The sequence below is a fragment of the Abramis brama genome (assembly GCF_963993115.1).
Source record: "Abramis brama genome assembly, chromosome: 6".
Taxonomy (NCBI): domain Eukaryota; kingdom Metazoa; phylum Chordata; class Actinopteri; order Cypriniformes; family Leuciscidae; genus Abramis; species Abramis brama.
In genome coordinates this window covers 19,228,749-19,244,603 of record NC_139968.1, presented here as the reverse complement: position 1 = coordinate 19,244,603, position 15,855 = coordinate 19,228,749, and the positions used below count along the sequence as shown (strand labels likewise).

At 38.4% G+C, this 15,855-nt stretch overlaps 1 long non-coding RNA gene across 1 annotated transcript; it reads left to right on the top strand.

Annotated features, from left to right (window-relative positions):
* Positions 1 to 3,822, top strand: LOC311084276. The gene is made up of 3 exons (XR_014606479.1): positions 1 to 635; positions 1,712 to 1,869; positions 3,250 to 3,822. It is a non-coding gene; the product is annotated as an uncharacterized lncRNA (long non-coding RNA).
* The last annotated feature ends 12,033 nt before the right edge of the window (positions 3,823 to 15,855 follow it).

Here is a 15,855-nt window from a genome sequence, read left to right as displayed (position 1 = left end):
AGCGGAAGCGATCCGACAGCGTTCCGGGTGGTGGGGGGGGATGGGTACCGTTCACGATCGTGTTCCCCCCTCAGGTCCATCCGCTGAAGGACCCTGTGCACTGCCCTGGATATGACTATTTTTACCGGTGTTCGCCGAATTTTATAAGGAACTCGCGCGATCGGGAATTTCCACGAGGGATTTCGGAACGGGTTCAACCCAGATAGCAATTACATTTGGGCCACATGTGGGTATTATCTGGCACATATGGCCTAGATGTGGCATGGCTGAACAGATATGGGCCATATCGTAGCCATATTTGTTTTGCCATAACTTTAAAATCTGCGGGAAATGCTGTCTTGGTTCACAACTGATATTGAGGTATATGGCCCAGATAACAACGAACACATGAGGACCATATGTGGTTGAGCTATGGCACACAGTGAGAAACACCGACTTGTGGTAAACATTTGGCTTATACGTGGAAAAACACAGGAATCCTGAAATCAAGTGCGGCAAACATCCGCCGTTCCACACCTCAGGTTGCTCTGCATCTTCCCTCCTATTGGTGGAGTGAGACTACGGCGCGAGTTTGACTGCGACGCTGGGCAGCTGACGCCGTTTACTCTGCTTTCCTCACGACTGTGTACATTCAGGTAAGTGATGTTTTGGCATTTTAAAGTCATATAAATGAAATATGCAGCATTATGTGTCAATATTGCATGTTATTATGCGTTTAGTTATTCGTTTCATCGAGGAAGGGGTTGAACTAGCTAATATTTTCCTCAGTTTACTGCTATAACTTACAATAAGTTTAATGTAACTTAACCGTTAACTTCGGCTATAGCAGTTCGCTGGTTTGTCGTTTTAAATTAAGATGTTTTTGTTTATAAATCAACAGCTCACTGTCGTACACAATAAAATAGTATAGTTTGTCATATGTAGTAGCCTATTTGTGAATTAACGTGAAGGCGACGCGGTCCAATGTTGGTGTTACTGTTTGTCAAAAAACCTAAATCCTAATTTGTGTTCACAATCATTCAACTAATCATAATAATATAAAAATGCCAAAAATAAACACATTAATACGTGTGCATTATTGTATGTATCTTTATTTAACTCTGAAATGATATTCAACCAAGACTTTTTCTCATGACTTTTCCCTCTTTAAAATTAAAGTTGTAATGTTAACGTTAGGCTATTAGTGTCAAGTCACAATACCAAAATTATGACTTTCAATACAATACCTGAACATTAACATGAACTAATAATGAACTGCACTTCTACTGCATATATTAATATGTGTTAATGTTAATTTCAACATTTACTAACACATTCAATATAAAAAATTGTACTTGTTAACTTTAGTATGCACTGTGAACTAACATGAACAAACAATGAATTGCTGTATTTCTGTTAACTATCAATTAATTGAGCACCCATTCACTGCCATTATAAAGCTTGGAAGAGGCAGGACATTTTTATAATTACTCTAATTTCTCACGATAGAGATTATATACCATGCTATGGTATACTGTCACCCAGCCCTAATGTGTGGTATGGGTGGGGCAATGACAATAATTTCCATATTAAAAACCTAGAAAATATGGTTTCAGATGGAGTAAGTAATAGTTTATAGTTAATTTTTGAATATAAAAGCACTTTCATTTTAGGGTGGTCTATTTAAATGCATATTTCAACCACTTACACAATGTTTTTTTTTTCCTATCAGATTTCCTATCTGGGTCTGGTTGGTGGCTTTGACCTGGATAACATCGTGTGGAGAGTGCTGAAAGCCACTTTTACAACTGCTGTGGCACGTTAAGAATTGGAGAGAAGTCAATGGGAAGATTGGTGTCCAACGCCTGGTCGTAAAGGAAGTTGTCATTGGTGAGACCTTTTTTAGAAGTCACTTTTATTTGTATAGCACTTTGCACAATACACAACTTTTCAAAACCGCTTTACAGAACATTGTATTTTTATTTCTGTTATCTCAGTATCGAACCAAACAACTTTTTTTGTCATTACCTGATCACATCCGTGGCTCACTTAAGTGACTGCATTTTTTATTTAGAAGTTTTATGTTTTGTTTTTAAAGAAAGTTATTTTTTATATATTGCGAATCATATCGTTTCAATTATACATTTTAAAGCTGTAATCACAATATAAGATTATCATTCTGTCAAAGTCTCATACCAGCGCATGCCTACAACTATCTGTATTTAGTTCATTATCACTGTGTATTTAAAAGGTTAGTTTACCCAAAAATGAAAATTCTGTCAGTAATTACTCACCCATGTTGTTCCACCCCCGTAAGACCTTCGTTCATCTTCGGAACACAAATTAAGATTTATATGATGAAATCTGAGAGCTGTCTCACTCCTCCATAGGCTTCTCTGTTATTGAAACTTGCCAGCCCAGAAAGTTAGTAAAGACATTGTTAAAATAGTCCAAGAATACAATGGCTGAACCTTAAGTTTATCAAGTGTCGAAAATAAATTATTTATTAAAAAAAAAAAAATTGTGCGCAAAACAAGCTAAAATAAAGACTTTATTCAACGTAGTGTAACAGCACAGCGCTTCTGTGTTGTACGTCAGAACGTAGGCTCACGATTGGCCAGCATCCCACACATGACCAGCTTTGGCCAATAGTGAGTCTATGCTCTGACGTACAACCCAGAAGTTGGAAAAACTTGAGGGTAATTACAGATAGAATTTTCATTTTTGGGCGAACTAACCCTTTATGTTCCTCCTTGCATTCAGTACTTGGCCCATTATTGTTTGTGTGTTTCTGCTTCCAAATTGTCTCGCATCATTGCAGATTGTCTTGAGTTTATTTTGTGTTAGTAAAAACACTTATTTTTGTAGACTCTGTCTTTGGACTAAAACATGACATTAATGCTATCTGTGTTGGTGTGTTTTTACATTAGAGTGTGCATGTCTTTTTTTTTAAAAAGAAGCAGAATACATGCAGTGCTGTAAATTTTAACCGGTTGTTGGTGCAAAAGTATTCTAAAAATTGAAATAATTTGTCATAAGGAATTACGGTATAATTCTTGCCCACATATTGAAAAATACAATTTGCAATTCCTTTTGAAAATTTACTGGAAAAAACTTTCATACACTGGTAATTCAGAGGTGTTTAATTTGTTAATAATTGCAATTAAAATATTAAAGGATATTTACATTAATTATTTTTTTTATTATCCTGCAGCTCTAGCTTCCAGGTTGTATTGCTGCTAACATTATTTAAATTCTTCTTTATTGCAGGTGCAGTCAGGCAGAATCCCCTTACTGGAAAAGGTCAACACATTGCCGACCCTCATTGGAGACTTCTCTGCACATCAACACACTTCTCAACTCTTTACCTTTCAAGTTTGCTTTAACTTTCTCAATTTCTCTTTAAAGTTCTCTTTACCAACTGTGATTTATTTGTATTACTCTCATTGGACTAATTAAACATAACATTAATACACGCTTTGATCGAGTGTTTTGAACTTTGGTGTAAAAAATTAGCTTTGAATGCTATTTATATTATTAATTTGTATTCTTAAATGTTTTCAACTGAATTCTACTTAAAATAAGTACAACTGAGTAGCTGTAATTATGTATTCTTAAATGTTTTCAACTGAATACTACTGTAATTATTAAATTCAACTCTGTTGCTGTAATTATATTTATTTTGATAAATGTTTTCAACTGAATACTACTGTTATTATTCAACTCTTGCTGTAATTATATTTATTTTTATGAAATGTTTTCAACTGAATACTGCTGTAATTAAGTACAACACTTTAGCTGTAATTATTTAAATGCTTGTCAAAATAAATAGTTTTGAGTGCATTTGTTGTTGAGTGTTTAATTTACCTGTGAGTTAATAAGACTTTAAATACTGTCAGCTGCATGTGGGCCACATAAGGGCCGTTAGATTTTAACAGAACTCAACCATACTAAAGTTGCATACCAGGCCCACATATGGGCCACATGAAATTGTAGTATTTGGCTCATGCTTGGTGGAGTTATGGCAGTCCTTTGGTTCAGTTCTGGCAAAGGAGATGTGGGCCATATCTGGGCCGGCAAACACAAACTAATCTGGGCCACAGCTCAGCTGTTTATCTGGCCCACATCTTTGCCAAAGGTAATTTGCTGACTGGGAAGTATGTCGCCCGGACTCGCCGAGTTGACCAACAGAAAGCTGCTTGGTTTGAAAGTGACTTCTGTGTGAGCTGTGCTTCATACATCGTTACACTACTGACAATAGACAATGACATACTTGCATACTACTATTTCTGCCATAGTAAGAAATGGTAAAAGTAGTATGAGTAGTATACAAGTATGCAGTTCTGAATTCAAAATTACAGTTCTTGCGGCCTTTGCAAGGTTATTGAAATCCATCATGCCACAAACAACTTCTAAGCAAAAGAAAAGTTGCTCTGTCAAATCTCCCATCATGCATTTTGCCTCAATGAAAACGAACCCTATGAATAAACCATAAAGTCCTAAATCTAACTATGTTTCCTCGCTTCTGAAGCAAACGTGATTAAAAACCTTGCTGTATTTTTTTGTAGAATCGCCATTTTCTGATGTGAACACATCTGACGTCGTAATTACAACTTGCAAACTCGTAAATACGAATTTCCCTTGAGGACTTGAATGCAGCACATAATGATATCCACTAGCTACTGTATAACCTTGCAGTTACAGGAAATAGAGGACGTTCAACATGAATTATGACCGATCTTTTGCTGTCCTAGAGGGTGATGGAGCTGAGTGGAAGATTTTGACATTGTGAGACACATTTGCAAATTGTATCATGTCGGAGACTACAAATGAAAGTGAACGTGCCTCAATATGTATTAAAATCATCATAAAATAGCATTTGTAACCCATGTACTTCTGTAATAGGATGTATATAATAAAGGTAAAACAGGATATTTAACGAGGGGAAGAAAATGGGACTTTATCCAATGGAAATTGATTGGACTGTGAGTGCTAAGGTCACACATACGTTATTTTACCTACAACAGTAGCCAAAACGAAAGTCGTTTAAAGGCAGAGCAAGTTATATTACGTTTGAGACAACATGCACAATAACATTTATTAAGAAATAAAATAGGATACATTTTTATTTCATGTGACTGCAATGAACAAAAACGGATGCTGAATATGTCAATGGACACTCAATCTCTGCTGTGTTTCTAATTTCTCATCTCTCTTTCTCTTTGGCTTGCATTGGTGCATTATGTAAGTGTAAAACGCACTGTGAAGAACAAAGGTTCTTGTGACCAGATGTAGTGTGTGTGTGAGAATGGAAAGAGCTTGTGAAGGAAAACGGGGTTTGTGAAATAATCAACAGAATGAGAGAGAGGAAGAGAAAGATGAAGAGAGAAAGTGTATGCGCTCTGCCTGAGGGCCAGACAGTGCGAGTAAACACTGAAAAATTCCAGATAGCGTGTTTTGAGAATCCAGAGGGAATTTTGTGGTTTAAATGGCCTAAAAAACAGCTCGACTTAAACTCATAGGGGAAGTGAATTAACAGGCAGAGAAGAGGATTTATGCGATTTATTATAGGCACATGTTTCAGTCTGAGGACACGACACAGCATGCAGCAAACAAAGGCAACACACACAAGTTACGAACACAACCACAAACGATCCAGATCTGAAGTTTAGTCTGGTCTGCAATAATAATTTGTACATGAGGTACCCCAAAAAATGTTTTTAACAACAACATCTCAACTTTGCATATCAACGGACAGTGCACGGACCGTCGCGGAATGTGGACAGCCGAAGTATAGTTTGGGCTTTAGTACTAGAGCACATCCCAACCAAAAATCATTTTAAAATCACAATGGTAAGCGTACTATATAGTACATTAATATTTCGGAAATCGGGTTGTGGAATTTTAAGTTTAAGGTATGTCAGTAAGTAAAAAGAAAAAAAAAGGCTGTGTCTGAAATCGCCCCCTATACCCTTAATGGGGCGCTATTTGAGGGAACAGCCATTTGTAGTGGTGTCTGAAACCATAGTGGATGTTATTGAGTGCACTCATTCAATCCCACAATGCACCGCAATGATGAGTGTACAACCGATGTACGCTCAACGGCTAGAGAATACCCATAATGCACTGTGATGGTTGTGTCGAATGAATTCCTGCATCTCACCAGAAGATGGCGCCCACAGCCGAATCATCCATTATCCAAACCGCTGGTCCAATGTGGGTACAGCGTAATATCATACAGGTATAAATTCCTTTTTACTTGATTATTAAATTGTTTAATTAAGGTTTATACATGGCAGAGTTTTCATTACTACTGGAGCGGCCAGTTTGCCAAGTTTCAAATGATTATTAAACAGCAAGCAGAAACTATGCAAATCAGTAGCCATTCCGGTGCACTCAGTGTGCGAATTCACTCGCTTGTTTTCATTCACTACCTCAAGTGAGCTATATAAGTGGAGTGTTGTAGGGAAAAGTGGGCGATTTCGAACACAGCCCAACTCTACAAGTATCTTGCATTTTTATGTTTCAGCTACAGATGGCGATAGAAACAGATTGTGAAACGGATTATATATACATTATTCTGTGTATCGGATGTAGATTTGATTTTGAGATGTGGGCGTTTCACTCAAAAGTGGAAGCGGATGAACGTAAGCTTACCCCGGATTTCCACCAACTGCGGAACGGCTGCGGGTCGGCTCCGCTGCGTGTCGGCTCCGTGCTCCACCGTCCTTCAATACCCACCAGGTCCGGATTTGTTGCGGAACGGCTGTGGCCATGACTGACAGCTGAAGTCACGAGGACCCATGAGATCTCGCAAATTCACATATGATTGTGCAATATAAGTGCTGAATTGCTGCGGAGCTCTCCGGCATCCGGCAAAAATAGAAGATCTGCGTATCTGCTCCGGAGGGCTGCGGATCGCTGGAGCTAGGACGGAGTCGGAACGCAGCCGTTCCGCAGTCAGTGAAAATACACACATTGACTTTGATGGAAACCTATTGACTCCGCCGCCGTTCCGGAGCGGATCCGCAGCCGTTCCGCAGTTGGTGGAAATCCGGGGTTAGACTAAATGATTGGAGAATCCTGCATACGTCTCAAGAGAGAAGTCTGCCGTTTTCACTGGAAGGTCCAGTTATGACTTTTTCATTAAACATTACAAAACATTATCAATAATGTGCATTTAGAAAATAGGGTGAAAATGTTCATTTCATGCTGACTTTAAATTTGGGTTTGTTCCTAATCTAGAGACTTTGTAAGGCGTGCAATAAAGCGTTTGAGACATTTTGGAGCTCGACAACTCGAGTCTTCATCTGTACGGAAAAGAGCACTGAACATTCTGCAAAATATCTTCTTTTGTGTTCCACGGAAGAAAGTAAATCATACTGGTTTGGAACGGCATGAGAGTGAGTGAAGGATGACACAATTTTAATTTCAGCTGAAGTATTTCTTACTTTCAAGAGGTTTTACAGTATAATGTAGTGTTTGTTGTTGTAGTTGTTGTTTTGAAGGCATAATTGGACATGGAAGGGATCTTGAAAATAAATGAGATGAAAGTTCTCTCTTCGTGCGCAGCTGCAGAGAGGTCTGGCCAGTTGGCATGATGCCCGGCCCATGTCATGCCAATTAAGTTCATCAGCTAAAAGTCTTCCATCTGGGAATGCCGCCTGTTACAGACAACATTAACCCGTCCCGGAAAAACACACAGGATGTAAGAATTCCTTCTCCATTTTGACTCTCTTTCTCTTCCACCTTATTGATCTCCATCGTTTTTCCTCTTTCAAGCAATTGGTTTGATTCCAGCATTAACCTTTATTGTTTGCAACAGTGTTGGATTACAGTGTTCACATAAAAATGGTTTGTGGGTATGTGCAATGGGCTATTACAGATCACAATCCAGCTAAATAACTCCATCTGCTGGGAGCCTTGCATTAAAGAGACAAATCAGAATTACAAGAGCATTCGACATCAGCCATTTAACGCATATTGTGAGGAAACTAAAGCTTGAATGTACTATACCACAGTGCAGCTGTAAAATTACATTTCAGATCATAACGTTCCCTTAGTTTGGTTTTCAATTGACTAACACTTGAAAAGGCGACGTGGTGCGCGGTGGCCACGTTTGAGATTTCGCTCTGGTAATTACAGAGGAACAAAGTGACTGAGTTAGGCGTGACGCAAAGTTTTACCTAATGAGGACATGAGCACATTCACATCGACAGCGAGCTGCATGAGAATTCAATGCAGGCATGTCTAGGCGTGCAACAAAGTTGACTACTAGTGGGAGTGAAGATATTGTTTACTGTCAACCACAACATTCACTCCCTCTTTCTCACTGATTTATCATCCATCAAGTCATTTTTTTAAGTCTCTCTTCATCTTCCCCTACCCCCCCAATGACCTGTTCTCCGTTGGGCCCTTGAGGGCCTTCTGTTCCAGCTCTGGCTGATATATCACACTAAATATTGTATGTATAGTGAAACTTTGAGTGTACACAGAATTATAAATGACATTTGATATTCGGACAGTCTATCGCAAACATTCACAAGCTGCTCTGTTGGATTGCGTTTGTCACTTATTCACTCTCACGCGCGCTCATACCGGAGTGTCAGGAAAGGAAATATCAGACGGTAAAAATAACCTCGGGCACTGCTTTTGACTGACTGCTATTCTGAAAAATGAAGGCATGGAAACTTCAAGTTAGGCTACAAAAATATAAGACTTTTAAAGGATTAACGTTATAATTTCCCCTGGGATTTATATATGTAACCAGGGGTGTGTATAATTACAGTTCCTGAGATTTAAAGTGCACAAATAAACAGTATGGCTTTGTATTAAAGTCGACATGAAGCCAAAAAGGGCCCTATTTACTTTCATAAAGCTGAAAAGTGTTTTCCTCTTCACCTTTAATCAAAATTACAGGTCTTATTGTGAACATTTCATTAGTGCATGTAATACATTTCAATTTCATAATTTTTCATCAAAATATAATGATTCTGAAACAACTTTCCGCTTTGGTGGATGTCACCAAACATATTTTTTGTTATGTACAGTATAAGGCCATGTGTCCACTAAAGCATTTTTAGCCAGCTGAAAACACCTAGCTATGGGCGCTTGAGAGCGTTTTGGCAGTGCAGCATTTTTAGGGCCCAAGCCCTGAAAGGGCGAAGGCCCTATTGTTTTTTGCCACTTTTGGGGCCCTTAACATGCTCAAAAACTCTTGAAATTTTGCACACACGTCAGAACCGGAACCGGACTGAAGCTGGTACCCGGGCGTGGCAGGGGGGCTCGACAGCGCCCCCTGGAATGGTGTCCGAAAACTTGGTCCATAAATCAAACACGCTTGCATGTAATAATATGAAACTCAGTACACATATAGATCGCATCGGGCCGAACAACTTTCGTGCTCTAAGTTTTACACCAGCCCAACAGGAAGTCAGTTATTATACATTGTTTGGAAAACGCATACAATGGAATGTGAAATACTCCTCCTAGGGAATTCATCCGATCGCCACCAAACTCGGTGTGAATGAAGTCAAGACATTGAGGATGAATTCTTGCGAACGGATTTTTGATATCTCAAACGGTTTGGCCATGGCGAGGAAACGAATTTATGGCGATTAATGGGACACAGGAAGTGTGTTATAACTTCTGCATACATTAACTGATCTTGATGAAACTTCAGCAGTGTGTTCGTTGTAAGAGGCCGATCACATGGATGTGACTATTGTGAGTCAAAGTTATAGCGCCACCAACTGGCAGCAGGAAGTTTGTCACTTTCAAAATGCTTTGAAATCACGCTCTTATTTTTACCCGATTTGCTTCAAACTTTGTGTATAATGTAAACACACGGCAGATGTAGACCTGTGAAAGGATTATTGATATCTTAGATACTGTTGCCATGGCAACGCATCAAACTTTAATATTCTTTTTTGATACTTTTGAGACTCTTAGCATGCTTGAAATTCGATGAAACTCGACAGACACATCACATTTATTAGCCAGTAGACATGTGCAAAGTTTCAGAAACGGGCGTCGTGGAATGGCTCAATAGCGCCACCTTTTGACCAAAGTGGGGGGTTAGATTCATCTACAGCAACAAAACTTGGTATGTATATTGTTCTCATCAAGCCGGACAACTTTCTAATTTTCAGTCATTAGCTCCAACCAACAGGAAGTCAGATATTTTGGTTTGAATGTGGATTTTTCTGGAGAATTTTCTCTCTCTCTCTCTGTCTGTCTATGTGTGTGTGAGGGGGATTTATCACCCTTGAACGGGGTCTGAAAACTTGGTCCATAGATCAAACACGCTTGCATGAATTAATATGAAACTCAGTACACGTATAGATCTCATCGGGCCGAACAACTTTCCCTCGGTCAAGTTTTACGCCAGCCCAACAGGAAGTCGGCTATTATGGGTTGTTTGGACTGGAGAACGCTTGCTCTGGAATTTGAAATAATCCTCCTAGGCAATTCTTTCTATTGCCACCAAACTCGGTCAGCATTAAGTAAAGACATTGAGGATGCTAAATTGCGGACAGATTTTTGACATCTTGAACGGTTTGGCCATGGCGAGGAAACAAATTTATGGCGAGAAAAGATAAAAACGAAGTGTTATAACTTCTGCATACATTAACTGATCTTGATGAAACTTCAGCAGTGTATTCGTGGTTAGAGGCCGATCACTTGTATGTAACTATTGTGAGTCAAAGTTATAGCACCACCACCTGGCAGCAGGAAGTGTGTCACTTTCTAAATGCTTTTGACAAAAGTGGGGCGGTTAATTTTATGTACAGTCACAAAAATCAGTACGCATATTGGTCTCATCGAGTCGGACAATTTTCTAATTTACAGTCATTAGCTCCGAGCATCAGGAAGTCAGATATTTTGGTTTGAATGTTGATTTCTTTGCAAAATCAGCCTCTGAATTTTTACCCACTCCTCTTAAGTGGTTTATTTTATTCCCACCAAACTTTTTCAACATGATGAAAATACATTAAAGATGCTAAATTGTAAACAGATAATAAATATCTCAAACAGTTTTGCTATGGCGAGGGATTAATGTCAAAAAAGGAAACACTAAAAGCCTCATATCTTCTAAAAATTCTATATAAAATTATACAAATATCAGAACTAAACCCATTTTATTCTTTTTTTTTTTCAATTTAATAATTAAGTTTAAAAACATCCAGAATGTTTTTTTTAGTCCAAAAATAAATAAATAATGTCATTCATAGTGCTATACTGCCCTCTTGTGTTCAAAATCAGGTAGGCCTATTGTATCTATATAAAAATATACTAGGTATGTGACGGTGAGAATATTTTAACACCGGTTAATCAACGTGTGACACCGCTGGGGGCTTTTGAATCGCTAACTTAAAAACGAAAGTAAAATATGTTCGTCCGCACTGACATGGATAATAGTGCAGAACAGAGCGAGCGTTTTCAATGAATTCCTATGGAAGTAGGAATGAACTAAAAAACGCTGACTCTGTTCTGCTCGTTCCTCGCCATGGACGCGCACCGTTATGAATGCCCGTGCAGCCGTGAGCATTTTAGTTTAATTTTAAAATTAGTGCCATTTCGGGGGCAGATTGCTTGAATATATTTTACAAAAGCACAATGTTGTGTTTTATTTCGACTGTACACAAATATAAGTTAACACTTTGCAGTTTGAATGATGTTCAAATGAAATTAAATGAAATCCTAGTAACACTTTTGTGTCATAACAAGCAAAGCGTACTAGGATTTCATTTCACACATATTTTGTTTCTGTGTTAAATTAAAATGTTGATACAATGTAAACTTTTTTCTCTGGCTCTTGTTTCAAATTAGTTTGTTCCATTATTATGCTGCTTCTTGCCATCTGTTGACGTAGCAGGCCTACAAGTAGAATGTGAAAACGCGGCACTCCCATTGAAATTACTGGAAAAATACGCCAGCCGCGTAAAAAAACGCTTTGGTGGTTTAAAATCACTTTTTAAATCAGATCATATTACATTCATATATGCACACTGTAAAAAAATATATGATTAATAAGTTGACAACATTGCTTTTACATTGCTTTTACTTTTACTTTTTTTTTTTTTTACTTTTCTGTTATACAAGATTCAACTCATATTTTTGATTACTTAAAGGTCCCATATTGTACACCTTTCTGAAGTTTTATTTTAGGTTTTGATGTCCTTAAGAATATATATTTGTAGTATAAGCGCCAAAACCATCCCAATATATTTTTACAGCTCCTTTCTCATGAGCTCTGCTTAGGTCGATTTTGGAAGTCACAACGGCTCGTGAAAAGGCACAGCTACTTTATGCAGGCTGTGTGCATTTGTCTGTGGATTGACTGTTTTGAAACTTATATGGTAGTTACATAGACCTTAGACCTCTGTTATCATGAAAAAAGCCAGGAAATTTCAGTTTTGTCAATATGGGACCTTTAAACAACCAAGTAGATTGTACTTAATTTAAGGCAGCAACTATAACTATGACCCATTACTGTGTTTTTATTTCATTTATTTTTTACATTTAATTTGATTTAATAATAAATAGTGACAATAAGAGTTCATACCTTAAGAAACTATCATATCATTTGATGTTTATGCACATTGGTTGTGCCACAGTACCAGTTTAGAAGACAAAGGTTTTTCAATATTTATAATATTAAATACCGACCCACACTTTGTACATATTGTGTACATCCAAGACGTCAGGGGTTGTTAGCACTGTGAGGTAAATGCCATGTAGTAAACTATACTATATATTAACATAAGAACAGAAGCTTTATGTGAAGTGTACTGAACCGGCTAAACCATATGAGCAGAGTCCTTCGACTTGGCCGGGCTCTCCGTCTTACTTAGAAACATTACCACTCCAGGCCGCCTGTGACTGCGACACAACCACTCCAGCGGTGTAAACAGACCACACAATGACCACATGCCATTAACCCGGCCTCTGCTTATTGGCGGTAGCAAAGAGTGCAGCCTTGTGGGACACCATTTGGAAGGAGAGGCGAGGGCGAGGTCGAGGCGTCCAGTAGGGATTTTATTCAGGCCCGTAAGCCCCTCCCATCATTATTATATTCGGCACACAAACCTGTCCGGTAAAAGTTAGTCAGGCTTTTGTTGTATCAGGGTTGCACACCATCCAGAATTGAGAATGACTCATAAATTGCAATTCAGAGAAAGTTGGGAAAGAAGGGGAGACAAGTGACAGAAAAGGTGTAAGAAAAGGAACAGAGAGGAGAGGTAAGAAAGAGTTGAAAAGTTGAAGCAGAGACAGACAGAGGCAGATGGAAAGAACAATATGGGAAAGAGTGACAGATCAGGAGAGGAAAGGATGGATAGATTGACAGCAGACGGGAGATGGAGAAGGGCAAAAGGGCAGTATTGTGCTGGTAGCCCGAGGTGTTTTCCTACTTCAGACGCTTGATGGATGGAGGAGACGGTAAACGAATGAATAAAGAATGAGAATTTCAGATGAAAGAGCTCTCCAGGAATAACAGATTCTCCTCCATCAACACATCCAGGCCGAGAGAGAGAGAGAGGGAGAGAGAGAGATGGATTATAATAGTGACTTAGGCCAAAAAAAAACTCAGTTCAGTTCTGACTCCAGCTTCTACTTCTAACTGATATAGGATTTTTTAAAGATGTTATCCAAAAATGAAAATTCTGTCATGTTCTCACACTCATGCTGTTCCAAATATTTATAACTTACTTTCTTCTGTTAAATATGGGAGAAATTTTGAAGAATATTCACAGGGCAATGAAAGCAAACAGTTGATTGGTGATTGGTGAACCAAGTAACTACACCTATCCATTCCTCAGGTGTGACAGTCAGGCTCCTAAAAGTATCAAAGGTGTCACTAACTAACTAACTAACTAACTAACTAACTAACTAACTAACTAACTAACTAACTAACTAACTAACTAACTAACTAACTAACTAACTAACTAACTAACTAACTAACTAACTAACTAACTAACTTCAATCCATTCAGAATGACACAGTCAAGCTTCTAGGACAGAAAAGTATCATAAAAGTAGTCCAACCAACCAACCAACCAACCGATCAACCAATCAACTAACCAATTAACTGACCAAACAACCAACCAACCAATTAACTGACCAACCAAACAACTAACCAATTAACTGACCAACCAACCAACTGATCAACCAACCAACTAACCAATTAACTGACCAACCAACTGACCAACCAACCAACTGATCAACCAAACTAACCAATTAACTGACCAACCAACCAACAGATCAACCAACCAGCTAACCAATTAACTGACCAACCAACCAACTAACCAATTAACTGACCAACCAACCAACTGATCAACCAACCAACTAACCAATTAACTGACCAACCAACCAACTGATCAATCAACCAACTAACCAATTAACTGACCAACCAACCAACTGATCGATCAACCAACCAACTAACCAATTAACTGACCAACCAACCGATCGATCAACCAATCAACTAACCAATTAACTGACCAACCAACCAACTGATCGATCAACCAACCAACTAACCAATTAACTGACCAACCAACCAACTGATCAACCAACCAACTGATCGATCAACCAACCAACCAACCAACTGATCAACCAACCAACTAACCAATTAACTGACCAACCAACTGATCAACCAACCAACTAACCAATTAACTGACCAACCAACTGACCAACCAACTGATCAACCAACTGATCAACCAACTGATCAACCAACTGATCAACCAACTGATCAACCAACCAATTAACTGACCAACCAACTGATCAACCAACCAACCAACCAACCAACCACTTAACTGACCAACCAACTGACCAACCAACCAACCAATTAACTGACCAACCGATCAACCAACTAACTAACTAATTAACTGACCAAACGACCAACCAACCAACCGACCAATCCATCGATCTATCCAAGAAGAGTGGCAGTCAAGCTCCAAAAAGGACATAAAAGTATCATAAATGAAGCCCAGCTAACTAAATAACTGACTAACAAACATCTATTTATACATCCAGGATGAGTGGCAGTCAATCTTCTAAAAGTACATCAAATATCACAAAATTAGACCAACTAACTAACTAAAATCGAAAGAGAGCGAAAGATACCAGCTTCTATTAGGATAGAAAAATATCCTAAAGGTCGACTAACTAACATCTATTCAACCATTCAGGATGAGGAATGGTAGTCCTTATAAAACAGAAAAGTATCATAAAAGAATTCCAACTAATTAACCAGCCAACTAACTAATATCTTCCTATATAAGACAAGAGGCAGTCAATCACCTAAAAGGACATAAAACAATCAACCAACTCCAATAGTACTCCAACCAACTAGACCGCTAACTAATTTATCCATTAAGGATACGGGACAGAAAAGTATCATTAAAATAGTTGAACTATGTATATAATATAATATATATCTGATCTTACCTTGAAACATTTCTACTTGAAAAATAACCTAATCTAAAAATGCATCTTAGCAAAACCAACCCCAAAATTGCAGTTACCTTACTAGTGCATTGTGGGAAAGATGTGTGCAACCAGGAATTGATTTGATTCCAGACCAGTATATTTTAAGGTCATACTTCTCTCTGCAGCCTGATTCTATTGTTTAGGGGATTTTTTTTTTTTTGAGATAAATGCTCTCAAATCTCAGAGCTGTCGGCCAAGTAGTGCTTTCTATTTACAGGAGAGGTAGAACGAGAAAAGGAGGAGTGGATGGATGAGAAAAGAGAAGGATTAGAAAAACAGTCTGACTGTCTGACTCTCCCATGGCTCAATTCTGCAAGCAGTGAGTCAACGGAGAGAGAGAGAGAGAGAGAGAGAGAGAGAGAGAGAGAGAGAGAGAGAGAGAGAGATA